Source organism: Nelumbo nucifera, chromosome 3, assembly GCF_055504915.1.
Source record: "Nelumbo nucifera cultivar China Antique chromosome 3, China Antique-T2T, whole genome shotgun sequence".
NCBI classification, from domain to species: Eukaryota; Viridiplantae; Streptophyta; class Magnoliopsida; order Proteales; family Nelumbonaceae; genus Nelumbo; species Nelumbo nucifera.
In genome coordinates, this window is record NC_142651.1 from 49,522,404 (window position 1) to 49,539,434 (window position 17,031).

At 42.5% G+C, this 17,031-nt stretch overlaps 1 protein-coding gene across 3 annotated transcripts in view; it reads left to right on the forward strand.

Moving 5' to 3' along the window:
* Positions 1 to 17,031, forward strand: part of LOC104609520 (putative myosin-binding protein 4) — a 75,433-nt gene that overhangs the window by 15,988 nt on the left and 42,414 nt on the right. The gene's annotated exons all lie outside the window — the stretch shown is intronic.

The window sequence follows — 17,031 nt, forward strand, 5'->3', positions numbered from 1 at the left end:
TTAGAGGAAATATGAACTGCAGCCTGATTATCACAATAGAGCTTCATTGGAGTACTAATGTCGTACCCTATCTCTTGTAGAAGGTTCCTTAGCCACACTAATTCACAAGCAGTGTGCGCCATAGCCCTATATTCTGCTTCTGCACTGCTTCTTGCTACAACCGTCTGCTTCTTACTTTTCCATGTCACCAGGTTACCTCCCATGAAAGTGCAATAGCCTGTAGTAGACCGCCTATCAGACATAGAACCGGCCCAGTTAGCATCAGAATACCCTTCTATTTCAAGTTTTCCGCCGCTCTTGTATATCAGACCGCGACCCGAAGCCCCTTTTAGATACCTCACAATTCTCAGAATTGCATTCCAATGAGGAATCCGAGGTTTTTGCATGAACTGGCTTACCACACTAACCGCAAATGAGATGTCTGGTCTAGTAATTGTTAGGTAGTTCAGTTTACCCACAAGTCATCGGTATCTGCTAGGGTCTTTAAACACTTCACCCATATCACTGCTTAGCTTGGTATTTGTGTCCATGGGTGTTTCGGCCGGTTTGGCACCCAACAAGCCTGTTTCTTCCAGCAAATCAAGCACATATTTTCTCTGGCACAGGTTAATACCATACTTGGATCTTGCTACCTCTATCCCCAAGAAGTATTTCAACTTACCAAGATCCTTTGTCTGAAAATGATCTTGCAGATAAGTCTTCAGCCTATCAATACCCATGTTATCATTTCCAGTAATAACAATATCATCTACATACACCACCAACAGTATTTTTCCTCCTGGAGAGTCATGACTAATTACAGAATGGTCAACTTTGCACTGTTTCATACCAAACTTATTTACCACCTCACTGAACCTACCAAACCATGCTCGAGGAGATTGTTTAAGCCCATATATAGCCTTCCTTAGTCTGCACACCTTACCATCCTCCCCCTGAGCAACAAACCCTGGAGGTTGATCCATGTAGGCCTCCTCGAGTAAGTCACCATGCAAAAAGGCATTCTTGATATCAAGCTGATATAGTGGCCACTCATACATGGCTGCAAGAGAGATCACATCACGAACTGACCCTATCTTAGCAATCGGTGAGAAAGTCTCTGTGTAGTCAATACCATAGGTTTGGGAGTACCCTTTTGCAACCAATCGCGCTTTCAGGCGTTCAACACTACCATCAGGCAGATACTTAACCGTATAAACCCATTTACAACCAACAACTTGCTTCCCAGGAGGAAGAGCATTGAGGTCCCATGTATGATTATGATGAAGAGCAGAGAGTTCTTCTTCCATGGCTCGGCACCACCCTGGAGAGGCAAGGGCTTCGGCCATACATAGAACCACTACCACCACCACGACCAGACTGAGCTCCCCTAGCTCCACCTCTAGTACCACGGCCTCTTGATACAACAAAGGTAGATCTATCTGAGATATTAGAGTTCTCAGTAGATCCGATAGAAATCCTCCGGAGTCGAGCAAATACCTCTTCTAAGGAGGGAAGAGCTGATCCTCCTAATATCTGAGCCCGTACTGGTTCATATTTAGACTTCAGTCCCACCAAAAATCTAGTCACATCAAGCTGTTCTCTCTGTTGTTGCTGAATCTTGACATCAGAAGTGAGAGGGTGATAGACATTCAACTCATTACGTATGTTTCTCATGTTGGAATAGTACTCCTCAAGACTCTGATTGCTCTGTTGCAGGTTAAAGTACTCTTGATACAGCTGATACACTCTGGTTGTATTGTCCTGACCCGAATATAATTTCTTCGCATGGTCCCACACATCTTTGGCAGTGTCAAGAAACATGAAGTTTACACTAATCCTGGGTTCCATACTATTCCACAACCATGTGATGATCTGAGCATCCTCTTGCCCCAGTCTTCATACTCATGAGAGTCAGTGGAGGGTTTCTCCCCTCTTATGTGTTTTACCTTCTTCTTTGCCTTTAGAAAGACTTTGACGGATTTAGCCCAAGGCACATAATTCTCTCCATTTAGTTTAATGGAGGTCATCTGAACATTCAGGTAGTCTGTAGGCACCATCACACTAGGTTTACAATCACTGTTATCTCCCATTATGTTATCACCGATTCTGCACACTTGCTGAATTCTATTACCACTGAATTCTGCACACTGAAATCTCACCACCGATTCTGCACACTTGCTGAATTCTATTACCACTGAATTCTGCACACTGAAATCTCACCACCGATTCTGCACACTTGCTGAATTCTATTACCACTGAATTCTGCACACTGCACACAGCTAGATCACACTTGTCACACTGGTTTTAGCACTTGTTGATGCTGAAAAGTGTGCTCTTTACACCACAAACCCTACTCCTACGACTACCTGAAATCTCACCACTATATGATCATAACTCTTCCTTCGAAATACACAAAAACCAGTATAAACCTTAGCACATTACTGTCTGAAACCCTAGCATATGGTCTGAAACACACTTCCTATTTGATCCATAACAGATATCATGCACTGAGATCTCTTACCTTATCACTGAAGTAACACCCACACAAGCAGGAAATCAGTCCACACACGACAGCCACTGCACCACACAGATCGGCCCTCTATTCTTCATCGATTAGGGGAGGGCGATCTTAGAAACCACAGCAACCGACCACACACGACCTGACTAGAGGCATAGAAATCTCCAAGGGAAAAGGGCGATCACTCCTTTTCAGCCCTTTCCCTTTTCTCCAGTCGAATGCAGAAAAAAAGGAGAAACCCTAGATAGGGTGCGCAGAGAATAGAAATCTAGGCAGATTCAATCAGCTCTGATACCATGTTTTGATTCGACCTGCCTTAGAATTCTATCTGTCTGAGATCAGTTAGGTAGAAAGAGGTAGAAAAGTGGAAGAAAGAGAGAAAGAGAGAAGGGGAAATTCTGGTTCGAACTGGAAGTCTCAACATAACTTTCTCCCAGTTGGCCAGACAGAACTTATATTATTAAAAATGATTGAAAAGACATATGTGCCCTTATTTAAGTTAGGAGCACTGGTTCCAACACAACATTACAGATCAGCAACATTAATCTAGGTATAAAGACGGAAATATCCCTATGCTAACAACCCTAAATTGAGTACAACTCCTCCCACGTTTCATTCCTTTCCCGGTAGCTATTTGGCCCATAAACATTGGTTAGAACCCAAGTGAAGTCATCCTCCACACTTCTAAATTTAATTGAGACTGAGAAACTATCAATCAATTCCTCCACAAACTCCACTACATCATCCCTCCATAAAGTAGCAATTCCCCCTAAAGCTCCCCAAGAAGGTGCCAATTTTGAACTTCTCTTGATCTCCACAAACTTCTAACCCACCTCTTGTCCAAATCAGCTAGTTTTGTTTCTTGCAGCAACACAATATCCAGTATTTCTCTCCTCAACAAATCCTCGGTCACTCTCCTTTTTCTTGAACTCCCTAAGCCTCGTAAATTCCAACTAATAATCTTCATAAATACATCTTTGAAAGGACCCTTGTGAATCAAGGAGAACCTAATGAGGAGTTCTCCTTCTTGCTCCCCTTCCACTGAATTCAATATCTCCCTCAACATTAGAAATCAATCTCTCAACTTCTGACCTCTTCTTCTTCCTCATTTTTTCCCACACTCTTCCTAGCATATGTTCTCACCTTTGCATTACCATCTAAATTGGAAGTTGACTGAGTATCCTTTTTGGTCTACTTTAGACTTGGCCTCCTTACTACCCTCCCCTTCCTGTGCCCCTCCTCCTTTTTAGTCAGTTCATTCATCTGATCTCTTTCTTATACAAAGTCTTCCCTAACTTTTAAATCCTCAGACATCTTCGAAATCAACCTCCAAATGCTTTCCACTTCTACTTCCTCCCCATTGCAATCAACACTTCTTCACCCTTCCTCTCCTAAGTCTGGCTGGGACGTTAGTGTTCCTGCTACAGGCACAAAGGAAGCATCAATTCTTGAAACCAATTTCATAGACATACCTGGTGAACATGGAGCTAGACTAGATGTACTGGGACCATACACACCAAGGTTGGAGTATACCATGGTTGGCCCTGACCTATACTTTAAGGGGCAGTTTGCCCTTCCATCCACTTAGATTCATATTACCGCCCTGCTCCGGCTTTTTCATGACTCAGCCCAAGGGGGACATTTCGGCGTGCTGCATACCTATAAGAGGGTAGCAGCCCACTATTACTGGACTGGCATGAAAGAAAGAATCCAACAGTATGTAGCCTCTTGTTCCTTCTGTCAACAACACAAGTATGACTCTCAGGCCCCACCAGGGTTACTCCAACCATTGAAAATTCCGGAGTTAGTATGGGAGGAAGTCTTTATGGACTTCATTATTGGGTTACCGAATTCACGGGGTAGATCAATCATCATGGTTGTGTTAGATTGACTAAGCAAGTATAGGCATTTCTCTGCACTATCCCACCCCTATACGGCCAAGATGGTGGCAGATGTGTTCATCAGAGATGTGGCCAAATTGCATGGGACACCCAAGGCCATCACCTCAGATCGAGACCCAGCCTTTCTAAGTTGATTCTGGAAAGAATACTTCCATCTCCAGGGTACCAAGCTGCGCCACTCTACAAGCTACCACCCTTAGTCTGACGGGCAGATGGAAGTGGTGAACCGGTGTTTAGAGACTTATTTGAGATGTTTTGCCAGCTCCAAGCCTAAGCAATGGGCCAAATGGCTTCCATGGGCCAAATATTGGTATAACTCTACCTTCCATTCAGTGGCCGGAATGACTCCTTTCAAGGCCCTGTATGGGCAAGACCCCCCATCCATACTACCTTATGAACTGGGCTCCACCACTGTTGTAGCTGTAGAAGCCCAGTTGATGGCCCGGGATGACATAGTAAAGCTACTACGAGATAATTTGTTGAGGGCCCAGCAAAAAGTGAAACATCAGTATGGCAAAAAACACAGGCTTGTGGATCAGATATTTTGTCTACCTCAAGTTGCAACCCTACAGACAAGTAACCTTGGCCCAAGCTCGCCTCTAGATACTTTGGGCCTTTCAAGATACTGGAGAAGGATTGGTTCCCTTGCTTACTGACTGGACTTACCCTCACCATCCCAGATCCACCCGGTGTTCCACATGGTCATGCTCAAAAGGTTTGCCTGTTCAAATGCCATCTCCAGTCCCAACCTACCAGAATTTACTGAAGAAGGAAGCCTTGTCACGTAGCCACGACGCATCATTGACTTCCGATGGGTGACAATGGGGAGAAAGGCCATCCAGGAAGCACTTGTCGAATGGACCGGTGTACCTACGGTGGATGCCACTTGGGAGCCTTACTGGCAGCTCCTAAATCAGTTCCCTCATTTAGACCTTGAGGGCAAGGTCGAACTGAAGCTAGGGGGAGATGATGCGAACCTTAATGAAAGCCCATGCCCATCGCTAGGGAATGCCAGACCCAAACCTCCCATCTAGAGGGTCTATGGACGTAAGAAGACGAGGATGGGACGTCCTCATGCAACGGTTATTGGACAGGCCACGTCAGCCACACCCAACGCCTGACACCTACCGGTAGTCTGTTAGAATATTCGGTACTGGCATAATTAGTTAGAATAATTCTGTAATATCCACCCACTATATAAGGGGGCACGGCGATCTCAGATACGTGAAGTTATTACCTGTACCCTCTCTCTCTCCCTTCCGCTCCCTCATCTCATTTCAGGAGGCTGAGCCCCTTGAAAGGCTCCTGAGGTGAGCCAAACTCACCACCTTCCCTATTAGCCTCCCTCCATAGAGTAGCTATGAAGGAGTCTAACCAAACTGAGAAAGAAACTTTATTCCACCTTTACCTCCAACTTCCTAGAGATATCCTCGGGCTTCACTCCACTTAACAACACTATTGCAGAATGAAGATCACCAGTAGGTGCCATCTAACTGACCTCTACACACCATGCGATGGAGTCTACTATTTCTTGTTTTTATAGATGAAATGGCAGATCCAAAACCCACACTACCACTCTATCTTTGATAAACATGTCTTTGGAGTTGGACGTAGGACACCATTTGGATACAGTAAAATTCCCACAGTCAGATTGGAAGTTTAAGGCCCAAACATTTACCTTATTCCCTACCAGGTCTACAAAGGCCTTGTACTTCTCAAAAAGGTGTTAAGATGAAAGTATCCTCCAACTTCAACTTAAAAAGAAATAATACAATAGGAGGGTGATAAGAAATCACCTAAGAGAGAAACAAACAGTAGATACTCAAAACACCCACCGAAATAAAAAAAAAATAAAAAAGACACCACACTAGACCTTAAACATCCAAAATCCAACAGACTGAAACAAAGGACAGCAAAAATACCCTTTTGCCCCCAATCCAAAAGACTCCCATGCACCTCCAACTTTCTGGAGTCGAACACTGACAAACAATATCCCTCTCCTCAATCCTCCTCCTCCAGACCTTTCTCTTGTCCTTCATCTTCTTTATTCCATGTCTCTCCCCCTCCCCCAATAACCACTTTCTTCAATCTCTCTTCTCTCCTCTCAAATTCCTTAAAGGGTTTCTTAGAAAACCCCTCCCCCACTCCAAAAAAAAATCTCTACATCTCTTTCAACAACACATCCTTGATAGAATTGGATCTTGTGGCATTATTCTCCTCACCTCGATAAATGTCCCCCACCTAAGATTCGGATCTAACAAGAATTTGAGACCCAACCCCATCTCTATCATTGATGGTTGGCCCGACTTTCTTTGCACCTCTTCTCTTGTACACCTTTTAGAAACTCTTTGTAGCTCCTGCCCTTACCAATCCAAGTTTCAATCGAGAGAAGACATTAGTAATGTGAATAATTTGGAAATTTCTTAAACCCCAAGGTTTCTTAGTGATCACTAACGCTGTAGCATCCAAAGTCTTCACATTGATCTTTCTCCTTTGTCCTAGATCCACCCCTAACCTACCAATCACCACTTCTTCAAAATTAAGATGATCATCATTTGATCTCTCAAACTGGTTGCAGTCCCTGCAACTCACAGTATCAATCGACCTCCCTCCTTCACTTTCTTGCAACACTCTTCCAGCCCCTCCCTATTTAATCCCTCCTGCAACTTCCTTTTCCCCCTCCCTTAACCCAACCCTCACTTCCTTGCAGCCTTCCCCTCCAACCTTGACAGACTTCTTGTTAGAGTCGAAGTCAACTTCCTGGGTTGATACAGCTTCAGCCCCCTTATTTTCCTACTTTTGAGGCTTACTCAAGGTCACCCACCACACGATCGCAAAGATCAGGAGTGCAACCTGCAGCAAGATCACTTTGTAAGTTTTCACGTCCAACAATCACCAAACCAGTATTTGAAACAGTCTTCTTTCCTTTTGAATTGTACTTGAACATCTCCCAAACCCAGCTTTCTTCCTTCCTTTCTCATTTCTTGCTCGAAATCCTTCTCCTCAGAATCCCAAACTTATTATCTTGTTTTTTGAAGTGGCAAAGAGACCTTGTATTAACCTTTAGCCATGACAATCTAAACCACTTCCTATGTTTACTGCTTTTTACATTCAAGGTGTGGGCCCCATTCAAAACTTCAGCCCACCTCCCTTCCCAAACCACCCTCTCATTAACTAGTATCGAAGACTAAACCATTCCTTTACCCTGCCCCACCCTTTCCTTCTGATGGCCCTCCACATGTCTCAACATTAAACTCTCCCCCCACCGCCTTTTCCCTCATCAAAAGGAAATCCCAACTTATTATTTGCCTCGATCAAATTCATTTGGGCCTCATAGTGTTCACCACTTTTCAAGAACATGTAGATATCACAATTATTGAGAACCATTGAACCAGCCCCAGGAGAACAGATATTCCCAACAATTCTGAAATTTGCCTTGTCTTCAACCTTAAACCCTCCCTCTTCGGACTGGCTATTTGTCTTCCCGCCATTTCCAGTATGCAACTAAGAATTCTTGCTCAATTCCTTTCAACTCAAATCTAGGTTTTCAATCCATCTCAACGGATACGAGCCTTTAACAACAAGTCTTAAGCTGTAGCGTTCTCTAGCAAATCGAAGAGAAAGAGAAGATGGGACTAGATGAATTTCATTGACCTCAACTAGGATGTGAATCTCCCACATACATCCTCAATTTCTTTAAAGGTTTGGAAGCACCATACATGCAATGGAATTTGAAAAATGTTTATCAAACTGTAGAGATGTAGAGCAATAATTAGTGCTGTTATATTGCTGTCAGTTATGTTATTTATTGTGGTCCCCACTGCTACTGTTACTTGTTTGCTTCTTTATATTTGCTGTTAGGTTGTTAGTTATTTTCTTATGTAAGCAGTAGGGGCATTAGTGTAACTGCTGCCTCATTTTTTGATGTTAATATAAATAGTTGAGTGGGGCAGAAACTCTGGTCAACCCACCCTCTTTCTCTCATCTCTCTCTTCTCTCTATTCTTTCCTTCTTTTCTGTTACTTTTTCTCATTAAGTTTACATCTAGAATTGGACTGATTACAGTCCTGATTAGCCAAATTGGTATTAGAGCCAAAATAGGGTTTCTCATGTGTGTCTAATCCAGCTGACTACATAAGAACTTCCTAGGGATGGAAGTTTAGCAAGATCTGTCCATCGGCTGATTCTTGGAGGTTACTGGTAGGGTTTAGAAGTTGTCCAAGGATTTGTAGAGGCTTGGAGAGTGTCTGGTAATTAGGAAGAATCAGAGAAGAATAAGAAAGATCAAGATTAGGGTTCAGACTGGGATTGGAAGTGGCGATCAGTTTTTTCTGGGTAAGTTCCTATTTTTCCTTGAGATCAACACCAATCAGAGATAGATCAGACCTATCTAGAAGGAGTGGCTGAGGTTTTTCTGTTTTCTCAGAGTTTTCTCTATGGTTTTTTCTTACCCTACGATCAGACCTGACTATGACCTATCTAGAAGGAGCGGCTGAGAGTTTTTCTGTTTTCTCAGAGTTTTCTCTAGGGTTTTTTCTTAACCCTACGATCAGATTTTACTGTTAACATTTTTCTGGGTGATTCCTAGATCAGTTTCAGCATTCCAAACTGTTTTCTGGGTGATTTCTAGGCTGGTTTCAGTTTCCAAACCTTTTCTGGGTGATTACCAGACCTGTTTCAGCACAAAAAGTTTCTCTTTTGGGGGTATTTTCTTGCTGAGAACTGATTTTTTCTGATAAACCTCTTATAGAATTGGCAAGAGCTGAGTTTAAGACTCAACGGGAAGGTGTTTTGGGGGCTGGAAACATGACGAAAAACAGTTTTCAGACTACCACTGTTAAATTTGATGGTTCTAATTACTGGAAAGGGCTCAATCAGCCATGATGGCAATTGGGGGTAGAGGAAAGTTAGGTTATGTGAATGGGGATGTAAAGAAACCAGCCAAGGAAGACCCTTTATATGCCAAATGGGTTCAGGAGAACTGTTTGGTCATGACTTGGCTGTGTAACTTTATGCAGCCTCATTTTAGCCGAAGTTACTTGTGGGCAAAAACGACTAAGGAGATTTGGGAAGTGATGAAGGAGACCTACTCTTATCCACTCAATGTTGCTAGGACCTATGAACTGAAATGTGAAGTAAATAATCTCAAGGGAAGAAGCTAGTCTCAGTTTACTTCTCCACTTTGAAATCTTTATGGCAGGAAATTGATCACCTAGAAACCATTGAGTGGGAAAATTAGAAGGATGCAAAAACCTATAGGAAACAGATTAGACCAATATGATTTTTGAATTCCTAGCTGGTTTGAATTCAGAATATGATATTGTGAGACAACTACTAACCAGGGAGAGTATGATCTTATCTCAAGCCTATTCTCTAGTGCACAGTGAAGAAAGTAGGAGAAAGGTTATGTTGTAGTTTTAGCCTATGGAATCAGCTCTAGCAGCGGTGAAACCAAAATTTGGGGGTGACAAGGAAAAGGACATAAAGAAGGATGATAAGGAGTTAGTTAGTGACCATTGTAAGAAGCCGAAGCATACTAGGGACACTTGTTGGAAGCTATATCCACATTTAATTCTAGAAAAGCTCAGAAACAAAAAGGGGAATGCCAATGTGGCTTTCACTACTGACGGTGCATCCTCATCTAGCACAAGAGTCACATCCCTAGACAATTTAGCTGTTGTTCGAGCTATGACTCAGTTAGAGTTGAAAATTATACCTACAGTAATTCATATAATGCAAGAAAAGAAGAAAAGAGAGAGAGAAAGAAGTGTTGAGCAAGAGCAAGAGAAGAGAGGAGAGGAGAAGAGAGAAGAGAGGAGAGTCGAGTGGACTGAAAACCCTCCAGAATACAGGAGGCGAGTGTAAGAGTTATTATTTATACTGGCCCAGTCATACAATATAAACAAGAGAGAAATTACAACAGTACCCTTGGTACTAAGCAGTACACACAACAACTGTCAACACTCCCCCTCAAGTTGGAGCATAGATATCAATCATGCCCAACTTGTCACAAAGATCATGATGTCTGGAAAGGTTTAAACCCTTTGTAAAGATGTCTGCAAGCTGGTTCTCAGAAGTGACATAGGGAGTGCATGCCTGTGATAACTTTCTCTTTGATAAAATGCTTGTCAACTTCGATGTGCTTTGTTCTATCATGAAGCACCGGATTGGCAGCAATGCTTATATCTGCTTTGTTATCACAGAATAGAGTTATAGGTTTGGCCACTGGGAAATCCAACTCACCCAACAAATTCTTTATCCACATACCTTTAGCAACCCCGTGGGCCATAGCACGATATTCAGCTTCAGCACTGGATCTAGCCACCACATTTTGCTTTTTACTCCTCCATGTAACAAGGTTCCCTCCTATAAAGGTGCAATAGCCACTGGTAGACTTTCTGTCACTTTGGGATCCAGCCCAATATGCATCTGTATAAACTTCAACTTTCAAATGTCCGTGCTTTTGAAATAACAAGCCAGTACCCAGATACTTCTTTAGATATAAGAGGATTCTCTCTGCTGCTTCAAGATGAGAGGACCTAGGTGCATGCATGAACTGACTGAGGACACCAACAACATATGCAATGTCTGGGCGAGTCATAGAAAGGTATAACAATCTCCCCACAAACCTCTGAAACTGTTTCACATCTTTGAGAGGTTCACCACGGCTATCACCTAATTTATGGTTGGGGTCAATAGGAGAGTCAACTGGCTTCACCTCCATCTTCCCAGTGTCCTGAAGTAAATCTAGGACATATTTCCTTTGAGAAATGAAGATACCCTTCTTTGATCGGGCGACTTCAATTCCAAGGAAGTACCTGGCAGGTCCTAGATCCTTCACTTCAAACTGAGTGGCAAGAAAAAATTTCAACCTCTGAATCTCATCCTCCCAGTCACCAGTAACAATTATGTCATCCACATATACAATTAGAGCAACAATTTTACCTTCTCCTCTTTTCACAAACAGTGTGTGATCTGATTGACATTGCCTGTATCCTTTCTGCTGAACTGCCACATGGAATCTGCTGAACCAAGCTCTTGGTGATTGTTTCAGCCCGTATAAGGACTTCTTCAACTTGCACACTTTCTGTTCATTGCCTTGAGCTAGAAAGCCCGGAGGTTGAATCATGTAAACTTCCTCTTCAAGGTCACCATTCAAGAATGCATTCTTGATGTCAAGCTGGTGTAAATCCCAATCCAGATTAGCCGCAAGAGAGAAAAGGACTCTAATGGAGTTCATCTTGGCAACAGGGGCAAAAGTTTCTGCATAATCAACTCCATACACTTGAGTAAATCCCTTTGCCACTAAGCGAGCTTTATACCTTTCCACTGTTCCATCAACCTTATGCTTGACTGTAAACACCCATTTACATCCAACTGGAACCTTTCCCTTAGGAAGATCAACAAGTTCCCATGTGCCATTTTTGTGAAGGGCATTAATTTCTTCCTTCATGGCATTTGTCCATTCAGGAACTGAAAGATCTTCTGCCACATTCTTAGGGATAGGGACACTGTCAATAGAAGTAAGGAAAGCACGGAATGAGGGTGAAATGTTCTCATAGGAGACAAAGTTGGAAATGGGATGTTTAGTGGTGCACAATCTAACACCCTTTCTGTGAGCAATAGGGCGGTCAAGATCATTAGCAGTAGAGGAATCATTTTCAATAGATTCAAGGACATCACTGGGAGCCAAAATACCTGAGTGAGTATGATCCTCCCCCGAGGAGTCTGGTGGCACTGGAGGTACAGCTTCCGGATTCTCTATAGTTCTTGAATTTGGTTGGCTTTTGCGACGACGAGAAAAAACACGAAAAGGCGGAGGGTCAGGGAGAGAGGGAAGCTGAACCGGTTTCTCCTCATGCCTACACTCCCCCTGATGAGAAACAGGATAGAAAGGCTCATCTTCAAGGAAAGAAACATCCATGGAGACATGGAATTTACGAGAAACAGGATCAAAACAACGGTATCCCTTTTGAGTGAAGGAGTAACCAAGAAATATGCAAGGGATAGCACGAGAATCCAATTTCCCACGGGTGGGAGACAGATTTTGGACAAAACACCGGCAACCAAAGACACGAGGAGGAATAGAAAGAAGAGGAGCCTTAGGAAAGAGAAGTTGATGTGGGGCTTTGTACTCTAACCGATGAGAGGGCATACGGTTTATAAGGTAAGTGGAACAAAGAACAGCTTCAAGCCAAAACCGTTTGGAACATTCATATGAAGTAGTAAACCCCAAGCCACTTCAAGGAGATGTCGGTTCTTCCGTTCGGCCACACCATTTTGTTGTGGTGTACGGGCACAAGAGCTACGGTGAAGGGAACCATGCAAAGCAAAAAACTCCGTGAGGTCACTATGAAAAAATTTTTTTGCATTGTCAGATTGAAAAATTTGGATTTCAGTTTGAAATTGAGTGAAGACCATCCGCTGGAAATCTTGAATGATTTTTGGTACTTCTTCCCTGGATCGCATCAGGTATACCCAAGTATATCTAGAATAATCATCAATGAAGGTAATGAAATACTTGTAGCCACTCTCAGATGGTAAAGTAACAGGGCCCCATACATCAAAATGAGCAATGTGAAACGGAGATTCAGATTTACTATTTCTTTGAAGAAAATGAGTTCTACAATACTTAATTGACACGTTTGACAAGAAAAATCAGAAACAGACATTGACTTAAACAGTTCTGGGAATACAACTTTCAAAGACTCAAAAGACAAATGACCAAGACGACAATGCCATAAATAGACTTTTTTCTTACAGGACTGACTCATAGACCCTGTAACATGTAGACCAGCCTTATTCTCCTGCATATAAAGTCCATCAGCCATACGTTCCCTACCAATCATCCTCCCCGAGGCTAGATCCTGAATCACACAATGAGAAGGGAAAAAAGTCACTGAGCAATTTAAGGAATTGGTAACACTACTAACAAAGAACAAATTAATTGGAAATTTTGGAACATGAAGGACATCAGAAAGGGTAAGACCAAGAGGAAGATAGAGAGTTCCTTGACCAGCTATGGAAGTGTATGATCCATCGGCTAGTCTCACCTTATCTCTTCCAGAAAGAGGGTGATAGGTTTGAAAGTAAGAGGACGTACCGGTCATGTGTTTAGACGCTCCAGAATCAATGATCCATGGAGAGTCAGGGGTGTGAGAAGCAACATGGAAAGCAGTGGCAGGGTTACCTGACGTAGATGCAAAAGAGGTTGAGGGAGGAGCATCCATCTGACGAATTGTTCTACCCTAGAGCTCTAAATGGTCACAAAAGGAATTCATAATATCCTCCCTTGGGTCAGGTCCAGTGAGATGTGTCTGAGTCACAGTAGAAATGGGGGGCTGATTCTCCCGAGTAGCCATGTTGGCCATGTGATGTTTCTTTGTACCTTGCTGTCCGGACCTCTTATTTACCTCTGAACCTTGCTTCTTAGTCAGATCTTTTATTAGATTGGTTCGGATTTGTACAGTCTTTGCGCGTGCCCTAGTTGAGTTTTTTGCAGATTTCTCCTAGGGTTTTTGGAGTTTGACAAAAAGGCTGAAAAGGAGTGGTTGTTTTCTCCTTCTAGAGGTTTTATTGCCTCTAGCTGAGTGTGGTGGGGTCATTTCAGGTGGCTGGTAGGGCACCCTCTAATGGACCGACGAGGGTTGCTACAGTAAACTCGTGATCTGTGTTCAAGCATGTGGTTCAGACAGGTGGTTGAAGGTATGTGTAGTGCTATGTGATGTTCTTGTGTGTGGTGGTCTCTTGTGTGGTGTCAAAAGCGGAGACTGTTTAACTACCATTGCTGAAATCTGTGTCAGTGGATGTTTCAGCAATGGTCAGCCGCAAGTGTTGTGGGATAATGGTGATTGCTCAACTATAGTAGTGTAGTGTGGTGGGTGTTGGTGAGTTGGGGTAACATATTAGTGTGAATAAGAAAAAAATAATATTTTTTTTCGGCAGCCATGGGAGACAGCAGTGAATACAAATCTGTTATGGTCCCTCCTGACTACTTGAATGTGCAAATGACCTCCATCAAACTGAATGGAGAAAATTATGTCCCTTGGGCCAAATCTGTTGAAGTGTTTCTCAGAGCTAAGAAGAAAGTGAAACATGTGAGAGAAGAAAAACCTCTAGTTGAATCCGAAGATTACAGTGATTGGGAACAAGAAGCTGCACAAATTATGACTTGGTTATAGGACAGCATGGAACCCAAGATTAGTGTGAACTTTATGTTCTTAGACACAGCCAAGGAGATTTGGGATCATGCAAAGAAGCTTTATTCAAGGCAGGACAATACCACTAGGGTATACCAACTCTATCAAGAGTACTTTAATTTGCAACAGGGTAATCAGAGTCTTGAGGGGTACTATGCTAGTCTGAGGAATCTTAGGAATGAGTTGAATGTGTATCACCCTCTTACATCAGATGTCAAAGTTCAGCAACAATAGAGAGAACAGCTTGATGTTACCAGATTTTTGGTAGGTTTGAAGTCTGAATATGAACCGGTGAGAGCCCAAATTTTGGGTGAGTCTTCCCTCTCCTCTCTTGAAGAGGTGTTTGCCCGTCTCCAGAGGACTTCCATTGGACATTTGGAAAACCCTACCATACCGGACAAGTCTGCTTTTGCAGTGACAAGGGGGGGGGTGTTGTGGTGGTAGAGGAGTTTCTCATTAGGGTCAGCCAGGCTGTGGTAGTAGAGGTGGACACATGAACAGTCGTGGTGGTGGGCGTTTTGGAGGTCGAGATTTAGGGGGAGCTCATGGTAGAGGACGTAATAATGGTCCGAGGAGGTGTACGCATTGTGGTATGGATGGACACATTGTTAACTTTTTCTATGATCTGCATGGTCCTCCTTCATCTTGGGCAAATCATGAAGTGGCTAGTGGTGTTATGGAACAAGGGAATCAACAGACCGGTCAGACACCTACATCTACAGATGCCTCTGGACAAGAGATGATGAGTATTTCACGTATTGAATATGAGCGGTTAATCCAGGCAACTTCTCAGCCTAGTACAGCTACGCTTGCCCACTCAGGTATGGCTTGTCTGACATCCAAACCCTCCCATTGGATCATTTATTCTGGAGCTTCCGATCATATGACTGGGACTCCAAGTGTGTTCTCTTCACTTTCTTCATCTTCTACTACCCATACTGTCACCCTTGCTAATGGTTCCACTTCCCTCATAAGTGGTATTGATGATGTTAACACTAGTTCACTATCTTTGTCTTCAGTTCTATATGTTCCCAAATTTCCTTTTAACCTTAAGTCTATTAGTAAATTAACCAAGTCTCTTAATTGCTCTATCACTTTTTATCCTTCATCTTGTGTATTTCAAGATCTCAAGACAGGGATGAAGATTGGTGGAGGGCGTGGACCCGGTGGGCTGTATTACCTTGAAGGTGGTGGTGGTTCATCAACTACTCTTCAATCATCTCTCTCCCCTCTCTAGTGGCATTGCATACTTGGTCATCCGTCTCTTAAAGCTCTGAAGCAACTTGTTCCATCATTGAGTCATCTTTCTACTTTAGATTGTGAGTCGTGTCAGTATGGGAAACATCATCGGGTTTCCTTTAGTCCTAGAGTCGAGAGTCGTTTGTCGAGTCCTTTTTCTTTGGTCCATTCGGACATTTGGGGTCCAAATAAAATTATGTCACACAATGGATACAAATACTTTGTTATTTTTGTTGATGATTATTCAAGGATGACATGACTTTATCTTATGAAAGAAAGAAGTGAATTATTTTTTATTTTCCAAAAGTTTCATGCTGAAATCCGCACTCAATTTGGTGTTCATCTTAAAATTCTACATTTCGATAATGACCGAGAATATTTTTATACACCATTTCAGCAATATTTAGAACATGGTATTATTCATCAAACCTCTTGCTCTTACACCCCTAAACAAAACGGGGTAGTTGAAAGGAAAAACTTCCATCTCTTAGAAACCGCTCAGTCCCTGTGGCACCAAATGAATGTTCCCAAACGGTTGTGGAGTGATGCTGTGCTTACATCCTGCTTTCTTATTAATCGAATGCCTATGTTCATCATTGATGTTCAGTCTCCCTTCTCGGTTTTGTTTCCTACATTGTCCCCTTTTCCTCTTACCCTTCAGGTTTTTTGATGTGTTTGCTTTGTTCATAACCTTGGCCCTGGACTAGACAAGTTGGATGCATGATCTACAAAGTGTGTCTTTGATCCTTTAGTCCTAGAGTTGAGAGTCATTTGTCGAGTCCTTTTTTTTTGGTTCATTCGGACATTTGGGGTCCAAATAAAATAGTGTCACACAATGGATACAAATACTTTGTTATTTTTGTTGATGATTATTCAAGGATGACATGACTTTATGTTATGAAAGAAAGAAGTGAATTATTTTCTATTTTTCAAAAGTTTCATGCTGAAATCCGCACTCAATTTGGTGTCTATCTTAAAATTCTACGTTCAGATAATGGCCGAGAATATTTTTATACACCATTTCAGCAATATTTAGAACAACATTGTATCATTCATCAAACCTCTTGCTCTTACACCCCTAACAAAATGGGGTAGCTGAAAGGAAAAACCGCCATCTTTTAGAAACCACTCAGTCCCTGTTGCACCAAATGAATGTTCCCAAACTGTTGTGGAGTGATGCTGTGCTTACATCTTG